At 40.9% G+C, this 17,843-nt stretch overlaps 1 protein-coding gene across 1 annotated transcript in view; it reads left to right on the top strand.

The window, feature by feature from the left end:
* The window catches only part of TAFA4 (TAFA chemokine like family member 4), a 125,305-nt gene that overhangs the window by 82,367 nt on the left and 25,095 nt on the right, over nucleotides 1-17,843 (top strand). The gene's annotated exons all lie outside the window — the stretch shown is intronic.

Below are 17,843 nucleotides of genomic sequence, written 5' to 3'. Positions count from 1 at the left end.
CAAACACCTGTTTAAAATGCACTCAGCATGGAGGGAACATATTTCTCTTTCAATCACCTTGGCCTCCACTGACTCTCCTTTAATTATAAGTCTCCTGTGCAATCTCACACAAGGTTTTTACCTTCATTTTTAAGGACCTTGAAAATGTTATATAGGCCTAAGTTTTTATTTAGCAATTTTAAGTTTACATGAGCATTTGTATATATTTTTTGCCCCTTTTTATTTTTTTATTTTGACCTTAAAGGCAAACAAGACCAAAGCATTTTTCCACTCATATTTTGTAGCAGGGTTCTTAGCCTTTCTCATTCATCCTTTTCCCTAAAAATTTTCCTCATACCTAGCCATTGTAAATCCTGGGTTATAAAATGATTTCTTGTAGCTAAAAAATCATCATTAGCAATAGTACCTAACTTCTGTGCATTACAGGCTTCCCTAGTGGCTCAGCTAGTAAAGAATCCACCTGCAATGCTGGAGACCCTGGTTCAGTTCCTGGGTCAGGAAGATCCGCTGGAGAAGATTTAGGCTACCCACTCCAGTATTCGTGGGCTTCCCTGGTGACTCAGCTGATAAAGAATCCGCCTGCAATGCGGGAGACCTGGGTTTGATCCCTGGGTTGGGAAGATCCCCCGGAGTAGGGAAAGGCTACCCACTTCAGTATTCTGGCCTGGAGAATTCCATGGACTTTACATTCCATGGGGTTGAAAAGAGCTGGACATGACTGAGCAACTTTCACTTTATATGCATTACTATGTAAAGCTGATAAATCTCTTTCAATATACCTGCATTTTCTCTTTCGGTATTTGAAATACCATCTGAAGTTAACTAGACAAGTATTATTACCATTTTTCAAAGTAGAAAACCAAGATCGTTGGTCAAGGTTAAATGCTTGTAAAAGCTAATAGAGGAGAATGGTAAAATTTGAAACAGTACAGAGGATGCACAGAAGTTTCCCTCCCAGGAGATAACCATACTTAATCATTCTCTTATGTTTCTTCCTGTAGCTTTCCAGTTTTCCATGCATGCTCAAACTCGTGTCTGCTTTCTTTTTTAAACACAAAGAGGATAATGTTCTCCATAGTTTCGCAACTTGCTTTATTTACTTGTGTGGATGAAAAGTGAATATATATGATCACAGGTCCTGCAGCTATCCCTGTTACATTGTAGGGACTTAGCAGAGTTGATTTAACCAGTCCCCAGTGGATGGACATCTAGGTTGTTTCCACTTTTTTAGGACCATGCAAACTATACTGCAGATGCCTGTTCCTAGACAAATAGGCAAATTCCTAGAATTGCTGAGTTGTCAGGTAAATGTGTTTAAAATTTTGATGCATGTTTCTAAAAGTGTCTTAATACATCCTTACAATATTTACACAGTAAATAAATTTTCACGAAAGGTTATGCCTTCACTTTGTTGTTGTTGCTTAGTTGCTAAGTCGTGTCCGACTCTTGCAACCCTATGGATTGTAGCCCGCCAGGCTCCTCTGTCCATGGGATTTTCCAGGCAAGAATACTGGAGTGGGTTGCCATTTCCTTCTCCAGAGAATCTTCCCGGCTCAGGGATTGAAGCTGGATCTCTTATCACTGAGCCACCAGGGAAACCAACTAGTCTAATACCCTAAATCATAAACCTTTGTAAAATTGACAGTCTGTTTCAATCTGCATTTCTTTAATTAGTGAGGTTGGTCATCTTTTCATAGAATTATTGGCAATTTGTATTTCATTTCCTGTTCTCTGTTCTGTTATTCATTTTTTAAAAAATCTTAATGATTCTAAGAACACTGTGTATTGAAGAACATATCTGTCCTGCTGCAAATATTTTTCCCAATTTATCATTTATATTTGACCTTTTTTAATTTAAAGACCCACTTTTTATTACAGTAGTAAACATGACCATTGTAAGATTATAGTTGGTAAAAACTGGTAAGCAAAAAGAAAAAAATGAAAGGCAGCATAATTCCATCATTTAGTGACAACCACTTTTGTCATTTTGTTGTAACATCTTCTAGTCTTTTTCTAATATGTGAGTGTGTGCTAATTGTTTTTCAAAATGTGTTTTAGCTTGCAGTTTCTGTAGGCCCGCGGGGGTCAGAAGGCTAGGTGGGAAGCTCTGAAGCAGATCCCTTAACTTGTGCGTATCACCTCCCTTTCCCCATTTTCTTTAGGGAGGAAAATCCTCAGTGCTTATAAGGATCTTTCTCTTTATTTCTCTAGGGAGGGTGTAAAAGGCCTGCTCCGTTTACCTTTTGCTCATGTTGCTGAAGTTCCCAAACTGGATGGAGCTCCTTTGTCCGTATTTGTCTGTCTGATTCTGAGACAGTCTTTGTTTTGGTTTGTTATTAGTGGGCATAATTATTAAACTTTAGGATCACTCTCTGCTTTTCAGTTCACATTTCTTTTCTTAGAAGTTAGAGTTATTAAGACATAATTTACATATACACAGTTACCGTTTCCAATGTACAGTTGGATGAGCTTTGATAGACATATATATGTGTATATATATATATATATATATAGTAACTTAATCATCATAGTCACAGATACCGAAAATTTCCATCACCCCCAAAAGTATCCTCACACACTTATGCAGTCTACCCTCTCCTTGACACCCAGCTCTGATTTCTGTCTCTATCATTTTCCTATTTTTAAGTTGATATATCGATAGGCTCATACAGTATATAGACTTCTGAGTTGGCTTCTTTCACTCACATAATGCACCTAGGATTCGTCCATGTTGTTGAGTATCAGTGATCCATTCATTATTATTTTTCAGTAATAGTATTGAGTTATATGGATATTCCACAGTTTGCTTATCTATTAACTAGGTAATGGACATTTGGGATGTTTAGACTTGTTGACTATTATGAAAGAAAACTGTTATCGCCATTCATGGATGTCTTTGTATAAATATATGATTTCATTCCTCTGCTGAGGAATTAGATTGCTGAGTTGCATGTAACTGCACGCTTACGTTTGTGATCAGCTGTGAACTTGCTTCCCGTAGTGACTATACCGTTTTGCATCCCCACCAGTAATGTATGAGATTTCTAGTTGGTTCTCATTCTCACCAGCAGTTGGTTTTGTCACTTTTATGATTTTAGCCATTTTAGTAGATACTTAGCAGTATCTTACTGTAGTTTTAATTTGTGAAAGCTTCTCTGTTGGTGTTGTGAGTACTTTCATATGCTAAATTGTCTATTCATAAATTGTCTTTGATGAAATATCTCTTTAATGCTGTGCCTGTTTTTTGGTGAGAGAAGGTGTTTAGTTTCTTATTGAGTTGGAAGAGTTCTTTTTATATTCTAAATTAAAGACATTTATTAGGTATGTTTTCCAAATTATATTTACCAGTGTGTGTCTTATAATTTAATTCTTAAATGTCTTTTGATGAATTAATACATTTTAAATTATCATGAAGTTCATTTTATCTTTTTGTGGTTTCTGGCTTGTTATTTTGGTGTCAAATACAAAAATAAGAATCCACTGCTAAATCCAAGCTTATGAAGGTTTACTCCTATGTTATCTTATAGAAGTTTTGGTTTTAGCTCTTATTGATTTATTTGAATTTAAATGCTGTGAAAGTGCTGCATTTAATATGTCAGCAAATTTGGAAAACTCAGCAGTGGCCACAGGACTGGAAAAGGTCAGTTTTCATTCCAACCCCAAAGAAAGGCAATGCCAAAGAATGCTCAAACTACCGCACAATTTCATTCATCTCACACGCTAGTAAAGTAATGCTCAAAATTCTCCAAGCCAGGCTTCAACAGTATGTGAACCCTGAACTTCCAGATGTTCAAGCTGGTTTTAGAAAGGTCAGAGGAACCAGAGATCAAATTGCCAAAATCCGCTGGATCATTGAGAAAACAAGAGAATTCCAGAAAAACATCTATTTCTGCTTTATTGACTATGCCAAAGCCTTTGACTGTGTGGATCACAATAAACTGTGGAAAATTCTGAAAGAGATGGGAATACCAGACCACCTGACCTGCCTCCTAAGAAATCTGTATGCAGGTCAGGAAACAACAGTTAGAACTGGACATGGAACAACACACTGGTTCCAAATTGGGAAAGGAGTACATCAAGGCTGTATATTGTCACCCTGCTTATTTAACTTGTATGTAGAGTACATCGTGAGAAATGCTGGGCTGTATGAAGCACAAGCTGGAATCAAGATTGCCGGGAGAAATATCAATAACCTGTTAAGCAGATGACACCACCCTTATGGCAGAAAGCAAAGAAGAACTAAAGACTCTCTTGATGAAAGTGAAAGAGGAGAGTGAAAAAGTTGGTTTAAAGCTCGACATTCAGAAAACAAAGATCATGGCATCTGGTCCCATCACTTCATGGGAAATAGATGGGGAAACAGTGTCAGACTTTATTTTTTGGGGCTCCAAAATCACTGCAGATGGTGACTGTAGCTATGAAATTAAAAGATGCTTACTACTTGGAAAGAAATTTGTGACCAACTTAGCATATTAAAAAGCAGAGCCATTACTTTGGCAACAAAGGTCTGTCTAGTCAAGGCTATGGTTTTTCCAGTAGTCATGTATGGATGTGAGAGTTGGACTGTGAAGAAAGCTGATTGCCGAAGAATTGATGCTTTTGAACTGTGGTGTTGGAGAAGACTCTTGAGAGTCCCTTGGACTGCAAGGAGATCCAACCAGTCCATCCTAAAGGAAATCAGTCCTGAATATTCAATCGAAGGATTGATGCTGAAGCTGAAACTCTAATCCTTTGGCCACCTGATGTGAAGAACTGACTCATTTGAAAAGACCCTGATGCTGGGAAAGATTGAAGGTGGGAGAAGAAGGGGACGACAGAGGATGAGATGGTTGGATGGCATTACCAACTCAATGGACATGAGTTTGAGTAAGCTCCGGGAGTTGGTGATGGACAGGGAGGCCTGGCGTGCTGCAGTCCATCGGGTCACAAAGAGTCGGACACGACAGAGTGACTGAACTGAACTGAACTGAATAGTTCTAAATTAATTGAGACATATTATATGGCCCATAGTATGGTCTTTCTGATTAACTTACCATATGTGTCCAAAATAATGTATTTCCTGTCGTTGAGTAGAGTGTTCTTTAAATCTTGTCAAAGTGGTTGACAGTGCTGTTTTGATTTTTTGTATCATTGTTGACTTCATCTTGTTATTATAATAGTTGTTGATAGAAGGGGATGAAAATCCCCGCCTTCCTCCTTTCTCTTTTCTTTTGAAGTCATACTACTACTGTTAGGACTCTTAGGTCTTTGTATGTTCCTTGTGTTAAGTCTTTGTCTGTTCCTTGTGTTAAATCTTTGTCCTCTAGTTTTATTTTTTCTGTTTGTTTATTTTGCTCATTTTCTTGTTGGAGACTTTCTGTCAATGTTGTACCCCCTTATAGAAGAGTGGAATCTCTGAGTGTGTATAGGACTTGGTGATCAGTGGACTTTGGTTTTGAGTGTGTGGGTGGTCAGTCAGGCCTCCTTCTTTGAGTGCCATGCCTTGAAGGACCTATTGAGGTCCTTGCAAGTGAAGTGGTTGCATCCTCTTACTTCTCCTGTCCCAATCAGTCACTTCTCATCTACCTGCTTTCCATCTCCCCAAACACAGTGAAATGCTTCTCATTTGTTTGATGTGTTAACTTTTATGTTTGTTCTTGCGAGTTTGACTTTTTTGTCGTCCTCAACTATAGGGCTGGTTGCATCTCGGAAGGAGAAAACACTGACCTAAGTGGTTAATTTACCATCTTCAACTGGAATTTAAAAAATTAAAACATTTATTGAAAACTGATTCTGCTAAGTTGCTGTTCAGAAAAGATTCATGGTGACATGTCAGGTTCAGAATGCTATTTTAATTCTGGGCTTAGATACTTAGTGACATGTATAATGTGACAACAAAAATAATGCTTATAAGAGAGTTTAACAACTAAAAATTGTTTAGGTTTTGTTAAAAAAATCATTATGCAATATTTGTGTTCTAGTCTATTTTAGCTAGAAGTAAAATGGAACAAAATTTTCTAAGAGAAAATGTGAAAAAATCATATATTTTTTATGTTTGAAATGTACAAGTGGAAGCTTATTGCCCGTTTGTACGTGCATATAGATTTATTCATTTTTGTCTACTGAGATGGTTCTGCATATAAATGTAGTAGAAGAACGATTAAGAAATCTATCCAACTGTGCAAGAAATGTTGAAATCACAGATACAGATATTGAAGGGACTTGCAGGGACTGAAACAAGTCCTTTTGTTTATTTTCATCTTTTAACTCTCTGTTTGGCTTTATTCTGACATTAGCATACACACACACATACAGACACAAGTTGTGTAACAGGTTCTTTGAAACTGAAGTCAGCAGTTACACTACTTTTTTTTTCTTTCTTGCACTTACTCCTGATTTGTGGGAGTGCTAGGAATGGAGGAGTGTGTCTAGGGCTGGGAGGGAAGGTGCCAGTAAATCCTAATGTCAGTTCTCTGCTTCATCAGCTACCGCTATGGGAGAGGTGTTTTGCAGTCTTTTCCATATCTCTGCAATCATGTTCGTCTTTCAGAAGAAAACGGCTCAATCTGATCATCTGAGCATGGGGAGCCACTTTATTTGATTTCCCGTCCTCCAGTGGGCCTGCTGAATTTAAAACCTTTGGAGGTACTAGGCGGTGATGAAACCAGGAACCAGAGACACAGAAACTGGAGCGCCCAGTATATAGTCCAGCGCAGTGGGGATAGGCTTCTAATGGGAAAGTTAAAGGTTTAAGGAAGCACTGAAGGAATATTTCTTAGGAAATAAAGGAATTAATGCACCAGGCGAGGGCTTCCTTGGTGGCTCAGCTGATAAAGAATCTGCCTGCAGTGCTGGAGGCCTGGGTTTTATCCCTGGGTTGGGAATATCCCCTGGAAAAGAAAATGGCAACCCGTTCCAGTATTCTTGCCTGGGAAATCCCATGGACACAGGAGCCTGGCGGGCTACAGTCCATGGACTCGCAAGAGTTGGACATGACTGAGTGACAAAACCACCACCACACACCAGGTAGGGAAAAATTAAAACAGAGGTTGCTATTTCAAATCTTTAATAAATATCAGTTGAGTGAGGGGAGCCTTATTAGGGGGATGTTTTGCTAATAGAAAGCATTTACTTTTTCCTTATTCTGAGAAGTATAATTTTTAGAAAATGATTTGAATTCAGTTCTTTGCATTTCTTCTAGATCCTCCCAGTTTAACAGTTATTTAAGTAGTCCATCATAATTACAGCGGTAATGTTACTGTCGTGTGGGTGTGTGAGTCGCTTGGTCGTGTCCGACTCTTTGAGACCCCATGTGTTGTAGCTCGCCAGGCTCCTATGTCCATGGGATTCTCCAGGCAAGGTTACTATCATACTTACTGTTATTAGCGGTAAAAATTTTATTGAAGTGGAACATTGAACAATGTTGTGTTAGTTTCTGCTATATAGAAAAGCGACTCAGCTGTCCATATACATATTCTTTTTCATATTCCTTTCCATGTAATTTATCACAGGATGTTGAATATAGTTCCCTGTGCTATACAGTAGGACCTTATTGTCATATCCATCCCAAGTATACTAGTTTGCATCTTCTACTTCCCATATGGATTGGGTGCTTACTGTATCAGGCACCATTCTTACCACTTCACCTGTATTACTGTTTATGCTCAACCCACCCTCTGAAGGTTTATTATTTTGCAGACATGGAAACAGAGGCCAACAGGAATGAAGTCACTTGTTGAAAACCTCCCAGAAGTAGAGAGATGGCAAGTTAGCTATTGAAACTGAGGTACCTGGAGTCCCTTGGACTGCAAGGAATCCAACCAGTCCATCCTAAAGGAGATCAGTCCTGAGTATTCACTGGAAGGACTGATGCTGAAGCTCAAACTCCAATACTTTGGCCACCTGATGTGAAGAGCTGATTTATTGGAAAAGACCCTGATGCTGGAAAAGATTGAAGGCGGGAGAAGACGGGGACGACAGAGGATGAATCGGCATCACTGATTCAGTAGAAATGAGTTTGAATAAACTCTGGGAGTTGGTGATGGACAGGGAGTCCTGGCATACTGCAGCCCATGGGGTCACGAAGAGTCGGACATGACTGAGCAACTGAACTGAACTGAATTGATACATGTTTGTTGTAAACTCTACCTAAACATTGCTAACATCTGTATACTGTATACATTCTTATTTTTCTTCTGCCTTTCACAGCAGAATTTCTAGCTGTAATTATTGTTTCCAGTTTCTCATTGTACGTGTTTTCTTGAAACCTGTCCCAATCATGGTTTGCCTCCACTCTTCTTCTGATACTTTTCTCATGAAAGCCACCAGTGGCTTTAATGCTGTAATGTCCAGTGGTCCTCAGCTCACTTCAGTTCACAGCAGCATTTAACACGATCACTCCCTTATCCTTGAATCCTTTGTCCCCTGGGTTGCCAGAATACCCCTCCTTCATCCTTGGTTCTCGTTTTAGGCCACTGGTCACTCCTTTTCTTCCAAAATTATACCATTAAAGTGAGCCTTTAAAAAATATTCTTGAGGTCTAATTACTTCCTTGGGGATTTGACCCAGTCTGATGGCTTTAAATACCATCCACGTATTCTAATGATGGACAGATTTAAACCAACCTTCTCTCTTAATCTTCAGACTCAAGTCTCACACCTAACCACCTAGTTGATGTTCCTCAGGTATCTAACCAGCACCTGAAACCAAGTAAGCTCCTGGTTTGCTCTCATTTCTTGGAGGATCATCCCCACCCTTCTCGTTGTTCAAGGCGGCAGCCTCTGAGTCTGCTTTGACTCCTCTCTTCCGCTCACGCCGTTCATGTAACCCCTCAGCACATCCCATCACCTCTGCCTTCGTCTCCAGAACCCCAGCTTTCCTTAGGTCACCTCTGCCACCACCTGCTCCAACCCATCATCACCTCTCTCTGGAAACAGGAGCTGTGTCCCTGCTCCATCCCTGTTCCTCTTTAGTCTGCGCTCATCACAGTAGATCCTTTACAAATGTTTGTCATAGCAGGTCACTGCGGGTTCACACTTGCCAGGGGCTCTGAGTCATATTGTAAGTAAAGCCCAATCCCCCACCGTGACCCACGAGGAAGCTGCTCAATCTGCATTATCTTTCTGGCATCACTGCCTATGAAGCTTCCCTTCTCTCACACAGCGCCAGGTGTCAGGGTCTCTTGCCCTCAGATAATCTGCATGTGTTCGTCTCTCCTCTACTTTGAAGTCACACTGACATGTTAGGTTCTGGGGCCCTCCCTATTTTCAATTCCTTCTTTGCTGCTTTGTGTTGCTTTCATCACCAGAATATGAGAGGTCCTTGAGGAAGAGAGTTCTTTGTCCTGTCGTGGTCAGTGTTATGTTTCCATGTGTCTGGCACAGAGCAAGTGTTCAACAAATAGTTATTGAATAAATATGTAAACAAAAAGCCAAAGTCATTTATTCAACATCTATGGTGTTTGAAGTAACTCATGATATCATTAAACACTTTAATTGAAACTTCAAAACCATCATGTGTGATAGATAACAGTCTAGCTGTGTATTTAGAAAAATGAGGTTGAATTACTGAGTTGAATTCCCCAAGTCTGGAAGCTGGCATTCCAGCTCAGTAATTCTGACTCCAAGTCCAGTGCTCTTTCCTCGGTTACCTTCAGGGAAGAAGTCCGTTTCCACCTTGGGAGACTCATCAGATATTGCCATTCGTTCTCTCTACTTGCTGAGGCCAGAAGCATTTCTCTTTACTACTGTCTCCTCATCCCCAGCAGAGGGCCTGGAGCATAGCAGGAGCCCAGAGGATACTTGTCTGCACAACTGAATTATGACTTTTGTCCAGCTGATGGTCCCATGGCTACCATAGTCTTAACGTCCATAGTGTCAGGTCTCTCGTTTTGACAGAGAGCAAAGTTGGGGCCAGGACTGGGGAAGAAAGTTGAGAGTTTGGATGGGAAGCACAATTAGGCGTAGTGAGCTTGTTTCCCAAAGGCAAGTGACGGCCTCATCTCTGCTTTCATTTCATGAAGTCTTGTTTTCAGCCTTCCGTTTGCTGTGTTCTGCCCCCATGGAGGGGAGGCTGAGAATACTGTAGAGAAAACCCTGCTCAAATCAAAGAAACACTTGCTAAGATCACTGGAGTGTGAGGCTTCCCTCTGAGGGTGTATTTGCCTGTGCGGGGCTGGAGGAGGAAACGGGGAAAGGATTTAAACAAAGGCAAAAGGATGCGAGGGAAATAACAGCATCAAGAAACTCACCCTAATCGGATGCCTTCTGTCTCTCCATCAGCTTTCAAGTCGCTTCAGCCAATCAAAGTAGAACTTTTACTGCAAATGAGGTTTTGTACTTTATCCCTTTTATCCTGGGAAGACCCTGACTGCACTGGGACAAATATGTATTTATTTACCCTTCTGTCAACTTTTCTTAAAAACATATTTAATAAGAAAAACAGATACGTATTTAAGCAGATAACGTTAATCTATCCTCTGTAGCAATCCCAAAGCACTGAATTTTTGTCGTAAGGATTGTCATAACTCTTTTAATGGTATATATATAAATTATTCAGGTGAGTGAGAAGCCAGGCATATTAGCTTTTACAATTCTGCCCGTATGTAATGTCACCTTTTTGGAAAAGAATATATACAACCTGATTGCAAATTCAGAAGTGTGGAAAGGAAGAAGAAGGTGAGATGATTTGAGAGAGTAACACTGAAATGTATATATTACCATGTGTAAAATATACAGCCCGTGGGAATTTGCGGTATAACACAGGGAGCCCAAAGCGTGGGCTCTGTCACGACCTAGAGGTCCGGGATGGGGTGGGAGGTTTTAGAAGGAGGGGACATATGTATACCTATAGCTGATTCATGTTGATATGTGGCAGAAGCTATCACAATATTGCAAAGTAATTATCCTCCAATTAAAAAAAAAGTAAAATTAAAAATAATGTTTCAAGTTTCCCCAGTTTAAAAATATGCCTCTAAGAGCACTGAGAATAGTGTCTTGCATATAGTACACTGTATGAACGTGTTGGTTAAATAAATAGAAATAAATACACTTCCATCCACCTAGCCAGAGAGGAAGCTTGGAAGGGAAATGGCTCAGAAACTGACAAGGATTAATGGCGTCAAAAGGATGGTGATTTTCTTTTCTTCCCCCTTCTGTGGCCAGTTTCTGTCCAGTGAACCTGGCCCCACTTCTGGATAACTCAATCGTCCATCCTCCACTCCACACCTTGAAGCTCTAAAGTACACCTCACATGAGAAATTTCAGCACAACTTCTCACTTACGGCATAGCCCTTATGTTATTATATGTATGTAGCTGTAGTTTTCGAGACAGTTCCCCGACCAAAATGTTCCTTGCTGTTTAAGAAAGAAAATGCATCTTTGTTTTAAGTGAATTTATCTGAAGTTGCCAGTCCCCGGTACTAAGCTTATTGAACAAGGCATCCCTCTTGCATGTCTTTATAGAGAGCTAAGCCACTGGTTTCTTGTCTGTTTTCTACCCTCGTTGTTTTCCTGTCTAGCAACACTGTACTTCATAGATAGATGTATGTTTATGATGGTTACATTTATATGTCAGCTTGACTGGTGGGGTGCCTGGTCAAACATTATTCTGGGTGTTTCTGTGAGGGTGTTTGGATAGCATGATCATTTGAATGTATAGGTTAATCTATAGACTAAGTTGACCTCCCCAAAATGAGTGGGCCTCATGCAATCAGTTGAAGGCCTAAATAGAGCAAAAAGCTGTATGTTCCTCTTGAATAAGAGAGATTTCTTCCAGCCTTTCCTCTTTTTAGACTCTGACTGAAACATACGCACTTCCTCCGTCTTAAGTCTGTCCACCTTTGGACTAGAATGACACCGCGGCTCTCCTGCTTCTCCGGCTTGCTGATTCACCCTGTAGATCTTGGGAATTGCAGCTTCCATAGTCACTTGAGCCAATTCCTTAGGATAAATCTCTCTCTGTGTATACACACACACACGCACCCTATTGTTCCCTTTCTCTGGAGAACCCTAATACAGGGTTAAAACATGAGCTGCCCAAGCATGTATAATCAGTGAGTTTACCCACACTGGATCCTTATCCTCTGTTGTCATTCCTTTAGCTGTATTAAGTACCTGTTTCTGAGTACGCATCTCAAGTTCCAGGAACAAAGATGATAAAGAAGCCAGGCACATCCTTATTCAGAGATTATTACTGAATGTCAACAGGACATGATACATTCCTAGAAACGAGTTGGAGCCACACACACATTGACCACAGGTAGAAAAGATGTTTATGTGGAGGGACTAAGCAATGCCTTGTGACTTGCTGAGGTGGACACACTATTTTGGTTGTACTTGGTGTGAAATATTGGGCTTCCCAGATGGTTCAGTGGTAAAGAATCTGCCTGCCAATGCAGGAGATGTAGGATATGTGGGTTCATTTCCTACATCGGGAAGCTCCCCTGGAGGAGGAAATGGCAACCCGCTGCAGCGTTCTTGCCTGGACAGTCTCATGGACAGAGGAGCCTGGCCAGCGACAGTCCATGGGCTCTCAAAAAATCACCCATGACTGAGCCACTGAGCATACACATGGTAAAATATTAGCTACCGTAGCTGCTCCATTTTCCATCATCCTGTGGCATCATAGACACTACGTCGGTTTGAATCTGTCCTCTTTCCATTCTCTAGCTGTGTTAATGTGGGCAAATTATTTTCTGGATATTTTATTAAATGTAAACTGGAAATGAAAATAGTACCTACATCACAGCATTTTTAAAGACTACATGGGACAATATTTATAGGAAGTTTAGAACAGTGCTTGCAATCTGCCATAGTTTATCAAGTCAGAAATGCTGTCAGTTGTGAAATACACTGCTATTTTGTGTATTTCAAAGAAGGGAAAGCAATGCCAATTATAATGGTAAGATGCTATCAGTTGTGACATCTCCTGACATGTTAAAAGATGAACAAAAAATGTTTCTTAAAATCAATAAAGTACCAGAGTTGGTGCTATATAAATGAATAAAATCTACACCAGGCAAGCTGATTATTCAGAGACAAGACTGAATAGAAAAAAAAAATCTATTTGCATTTGTGAATGGTTATCTAAATAGCAACAAAACTCTCAGCAAACTATAATATTAATGAATGTTCACATCACTTCTTGGCTAGTCTAGGAAGTTACTAAAGCATATTTCTTTTATTTTCTTAATGGGGTATAGAGCTGCTTTCATTATAGACTCTCTATGGCCATTTAAAATCTAATTAAGGCACGTTGGCTGTTATAGACTTCCCCCACCAAATTCATATGTTGAAGCCCTGAGCCCCAAATGTGACTGTATTTGGAGACGGGGTGTGTGAGGAGGCGATAAAAGTTAAATGAAGTCATGGGGGGGACCCTAATTTAATAGGGCTGGTATCCTTAGCGAAAAGAGGAAGCATGCTAGAGCGTGCAGAAGGAGGGGGACTTCCCTTCGGTCCATTGGTTATGACTCTAACCTTCCAATTCAGGGGGCACAGGTTCAGTTCCTGGTCAGGTAAACTAAGAGCCTAGCCACATGCTGTGTAGCCAAAAAACTAAAGTAAGTAAATTATTATTTTTTTTAAATAGGCTGTCTAAAGCCAGGGAAAGAACTCTCACCAGGAACTGAATTGGCCAGCACCTTGTTCTTGGGTTTCCAGCTTTCAGAAATCTCAGACACAAATGTCTGTTTTTGAGGCCACCTAGTCTCTGCCAGTGTGTGGTGGCAGCCAACGGGGAGTGGTCACTGAGAGAGGACTGGCCACCCCTCTCCCCCGCCGGCCCCCAGTTGTTACCTGCCTGGGGTTGTTTGACCCGAAGGTGCTTATGTGCAACTGGAAACTAGAGAAACGCTCTCCTCGTGAGCTCTTCCCGTCCTCTCTTCTCTGCTCACGTGGTGCTGAAGTCCCATGCAACTTTACCGACGCTGTAATTACTCTCTTTTATTTATGTGCTTTCTTACAATCGTATACAACTACCTATGGGAAATAAACACTCTTCCTGTGAACATTTAATTAGGTTTATAGTTTTAATTATGTCTTTCATATTTATGTGTTCTTGTGGATTGAAAGCTGTCTCTCATGTTGGCAGTTTGACTCTGTGGGTACTGGTTCCACTTTTATGTATTTTACAAATGAAACTTTGCCTTAGTGTTTGTTCTTACCATTATTTGGATTTTGTTTTTTACCATTTAAGATGGTATGATAGGGAAGGGCCAGAAAATCATTCAGCATGATACAGAGATTATTTTGTAGAAGGCCTGTCTTTATGGACTGAAAATCTGAACGGAATTTTTGAAATGAGTCTTGTTATTCGAAGCACATACACCAAACAACAGAGACCAAGCAAAGCATTAACCCGTGGGACTCCTTGGGGAAACCTGTTTTAATGAGTAGATGAGATGTCTTGTAATTCACAGAACAATTTATATGTAAATGGAATCTGTGGAAACCGTGAGGTGGGTGCTCTGAGGGTGCTCAAAAACTTGCCTTTCATTAATAATTTCTGAACACTGTAATGTTCATTACAGCCTCTGTAATCTTGTTTATATTGCTTTTTTTTTTTATTAGAACAAAGCTAAGTCTTTCCATTCTAGTTTTAACCAGAGTTAGTGTATCAGTTATCTATTCAGTTCAGTTCAGTCGCTCAGTTGTGTCCGACTCTTTGCGACTCCATGAATGACAGCACACCAGGCCTTCCTGTCCATCACCAACTCCTGGAGTTCACTCAAACTCATGTCCATCGAGTCGGTGATGCCATCCAGCCATCTCATTCTCTGTCGTCCCCTTCTCCTCCTGCCCCCAATCCCTCCCAGCATCAGAGTCTTTTCCAGTGAGTCAACTCGTCGCATGAGGTGGCCAAAGTATTGGAGTTTCAGCTTCAGCATCAGTCCTTCCAATGAACACCCAGGACTGATCTCCTCTAGAATGGACTGGTTGGATCTCCTTGCAGTCCAAGGGACTCTCAAGAGTCTTCTCCAGCACCACTGTTCAAAAGCATCAATTCTTCGGCGATCAGCTTTCTTCACAGTCCAACTCTCACATCCATACTGACCATGGGAAAAACCATAGCCTTGACTAGACGGACCTTGGTTGGCAAAGTAATGTCTCTGCTTTTTAATATTCTATCTAGGTTGGTCATAACTTTCCTTCCAAGGAGTAAGCGTCTTTTAATTACTGTGTAACAAATTAGCCCTGATCTTAGATGCTTGAAACAACGTACAGTTGACCCTTGAGCCACACAGGCTTGAACTGTGCAGGTCCACTATACTCTGATTTTCTTTGATAAATATGCACTATAGTGCCACATGACCTGTTGTTGGTTGAGTTCGTGGATGTGTAACTATAGGTAAGGGGTGCCAACTGTAAGTTATACTCAGATTTTCGATTGTGTTTGGGAGTTGGTGCTTCTAACTCCTGCATTGTTCACAGGTCAACTCTGTGTTATTTTACACAGTCAACTGTATATTATTTTACTCACTCCATTGACTGGTGGCAAATACTCTAACTCCTGGCCACAAGACCCTCTCCACAGAGCTGCACGCAGCACGGTGTCCTCAAACCACTGCTTCTGGTGTTTACTGTTGGTGTTGGCACACAGACCAGTGCTGGTGCAGCATCAGAGGAAATATACCAGAAGCTTACTTACAGGGTTTCGTGGCAAGAGACTTCAGTTTCTTTATAAGGGCCGCTTACACCATGGTTTCCCTAGAGTGAGTGATCCAAAGGGCAAAGAGTGGCCACCTAATTTTGGAAGTTCTGTATTACGACAGCAGGCTATTGGTCATGCAGACCCACCCTGGTACCATGTGGGAAGGGACTATACAAACGTATGGACTGGAGGAGGCAGGGCTGACTGTGGATCACCTTAGATGGTGGTTGCCACAGCTGACATGACCTTGAACAGAATGATAGAGTCATTGAGTAGAACCATTCCCTCAGGGTCACTCATGAGAACAGGTTCAACTACTGTTAACCTGGGCTTCCCTGGTGGCTCAGATGGTAAAGAATCCGCCTGCAATGCAGGAGACCTGGGTTTGATCCCTGGGTTGAGAAGATCCTCTGGAGGAGGGCATGGCAACCCACTCCAGTATTCTTGGCCTGGGGGAAATCCCATGGACAGAGAAGCCTGGTGGGCTACAGTCCATGGGGTCGCAGAGTCAGACATGACTGAGTGACTAAGCACACACACATTATTAACCTAAGTTCTCTCTTTGCTCTGCACTCTCCTGATACTCTTCCAGTAAATCCTCTTTGAATTAAGTGAGCTCAGATCAGTTTCCATTGTTATAACAGAAGAGTTCTCATTGATAAATGAACTCCAAAGTAAATTAAACTACTTTTTGTTTGTTACAGGACTGTGGAAGTCAGGTTTCTCATTATTGGTGTCAGGAGATTCAAATAGAGAGTTGTGGACAGAGTCGTGAAACCTGTGCTGCTAGGTTGGAATTGGAGATATTGGTGTGAACTTACGTTGTACACGCACACATGCACTCCTAGATCGATCTATTCTTTCAGCCCCAAATCACTCCCTGCAATGAATAAACCTTTGTGCCAAGACCTTGGTTTCTAAATCTGATGCCCCACTAAAAACAATCAGGTCTCCTTTGAGAAAAATGATGACGGCAGGGAAAATAAAGGGTGAGTTTGGCACATCTTTGAGTCTCCATTTGAGCCAGAAAGTTAGTAAGAACTCAAAGAATAATGGGGATATGTCACAATGACAGAGCTGCCAGTGTGAAGGGTCTCTTCCTGTCTAGGTCTGAGAGAATTTGAACATTAATATAGAATCACTTATGCAACCATCCTGTTAATAACTGGTTCAGATGGAAATCATTGATGGATGCTTAAAATAGTGGATGAATGTTTGATGAAGAATGGGGTGTTGCCTTTGTTTCAATATATCTCCCCTTAAAATGTGTATTAATTACAAAGGGCAAAATAATACCTTTAGAGATGGAGAAACATGGTAGACACCACCTTAAGTGTGTGATTAACAGTTACCGCTCCAGCAGTGGAATAAATGGACATTTAGTGCCTCCTGATAGGATGCACTGAGAAGAGCATAGTGTCACTTCTAGGGTCATCTGTCAAAGTGCATTGCCTGACTCTCATCAGGAGGAAACATCAGACAAAATGTGAGGAACATCTTGTGTATTCGTCAACATTGTGTACGATAAAGCCTGAGAAATAGTTCTGACAAAAGAAGACTAAAGAAAAGTGAACTGAATATAATGCAGAATCCGGCATTAGATCCTGAGGGAGAAGGAAAACTGCTCTGAAGGACATCTTTGGGAAATTACTTAGGCCACCTGGATGTGAAGAACTGACTTATTTGAAAAGACCCTGATGCTGGGAATGATTGAAGGTGGGAGGAGAAGGGGACAACAGAGGATGAGATGGTTGGATGGCATCACCGACTCAATGGACATGGGTTTGAGCAAGCTCCGGGAGTTGGTGATGGACAGGGAAGCCTGGCGTGCTGCAGTCCATGGGGTCACAAAGAGTCGGACACGGCTGAGCAATTTAACTGAACTGAACTGAGGATTGTCAATTATATAATAGCTTTATGTTAACGTTCTTTGTCCTGAATTTGTTAATTATGTCAGAGAATTAATTAATTATTCTTGGGAAATACACAGTATTTAGGGGTGAAGGAATGTCATGTCTTCGACTTACTCTTAAATGGCTCAGAAAAAACATATGAAAGAAAGTGAATGATGAAGCAAATGGGGTCACATGTTAATGATTAGGGTATCTTGGCGAAAGGTCTTCTATCAGTTTGCTATTGCTGCTGTGACAAATAACCATAAATTTAGTGGCTTGTTTCTATGAGAAGACTGGCACAGTTTGGCTGGTTTCTCT

Source organism: Moschus berezovskii, chromosome 24, assembly GCF_049115385.1.
Source record: "Moschus berezovskii isolate FMDL1 chromosome 24, NW_MosBer_1.0, whole genome shotgun sequence".
Taxonomy (NCBI): domain Eukaryota; kingdom Metazoa; phylum Chordata; class Mammalia; order Artiodactyla; family Moschidae; genus Moschus; species Moschus berezovskii.
The sequence above is the reverse complement of the archived record's forward strand: the minus strand, read 5'-3'. Positions and strand labels throughout refer to the sequence as shown.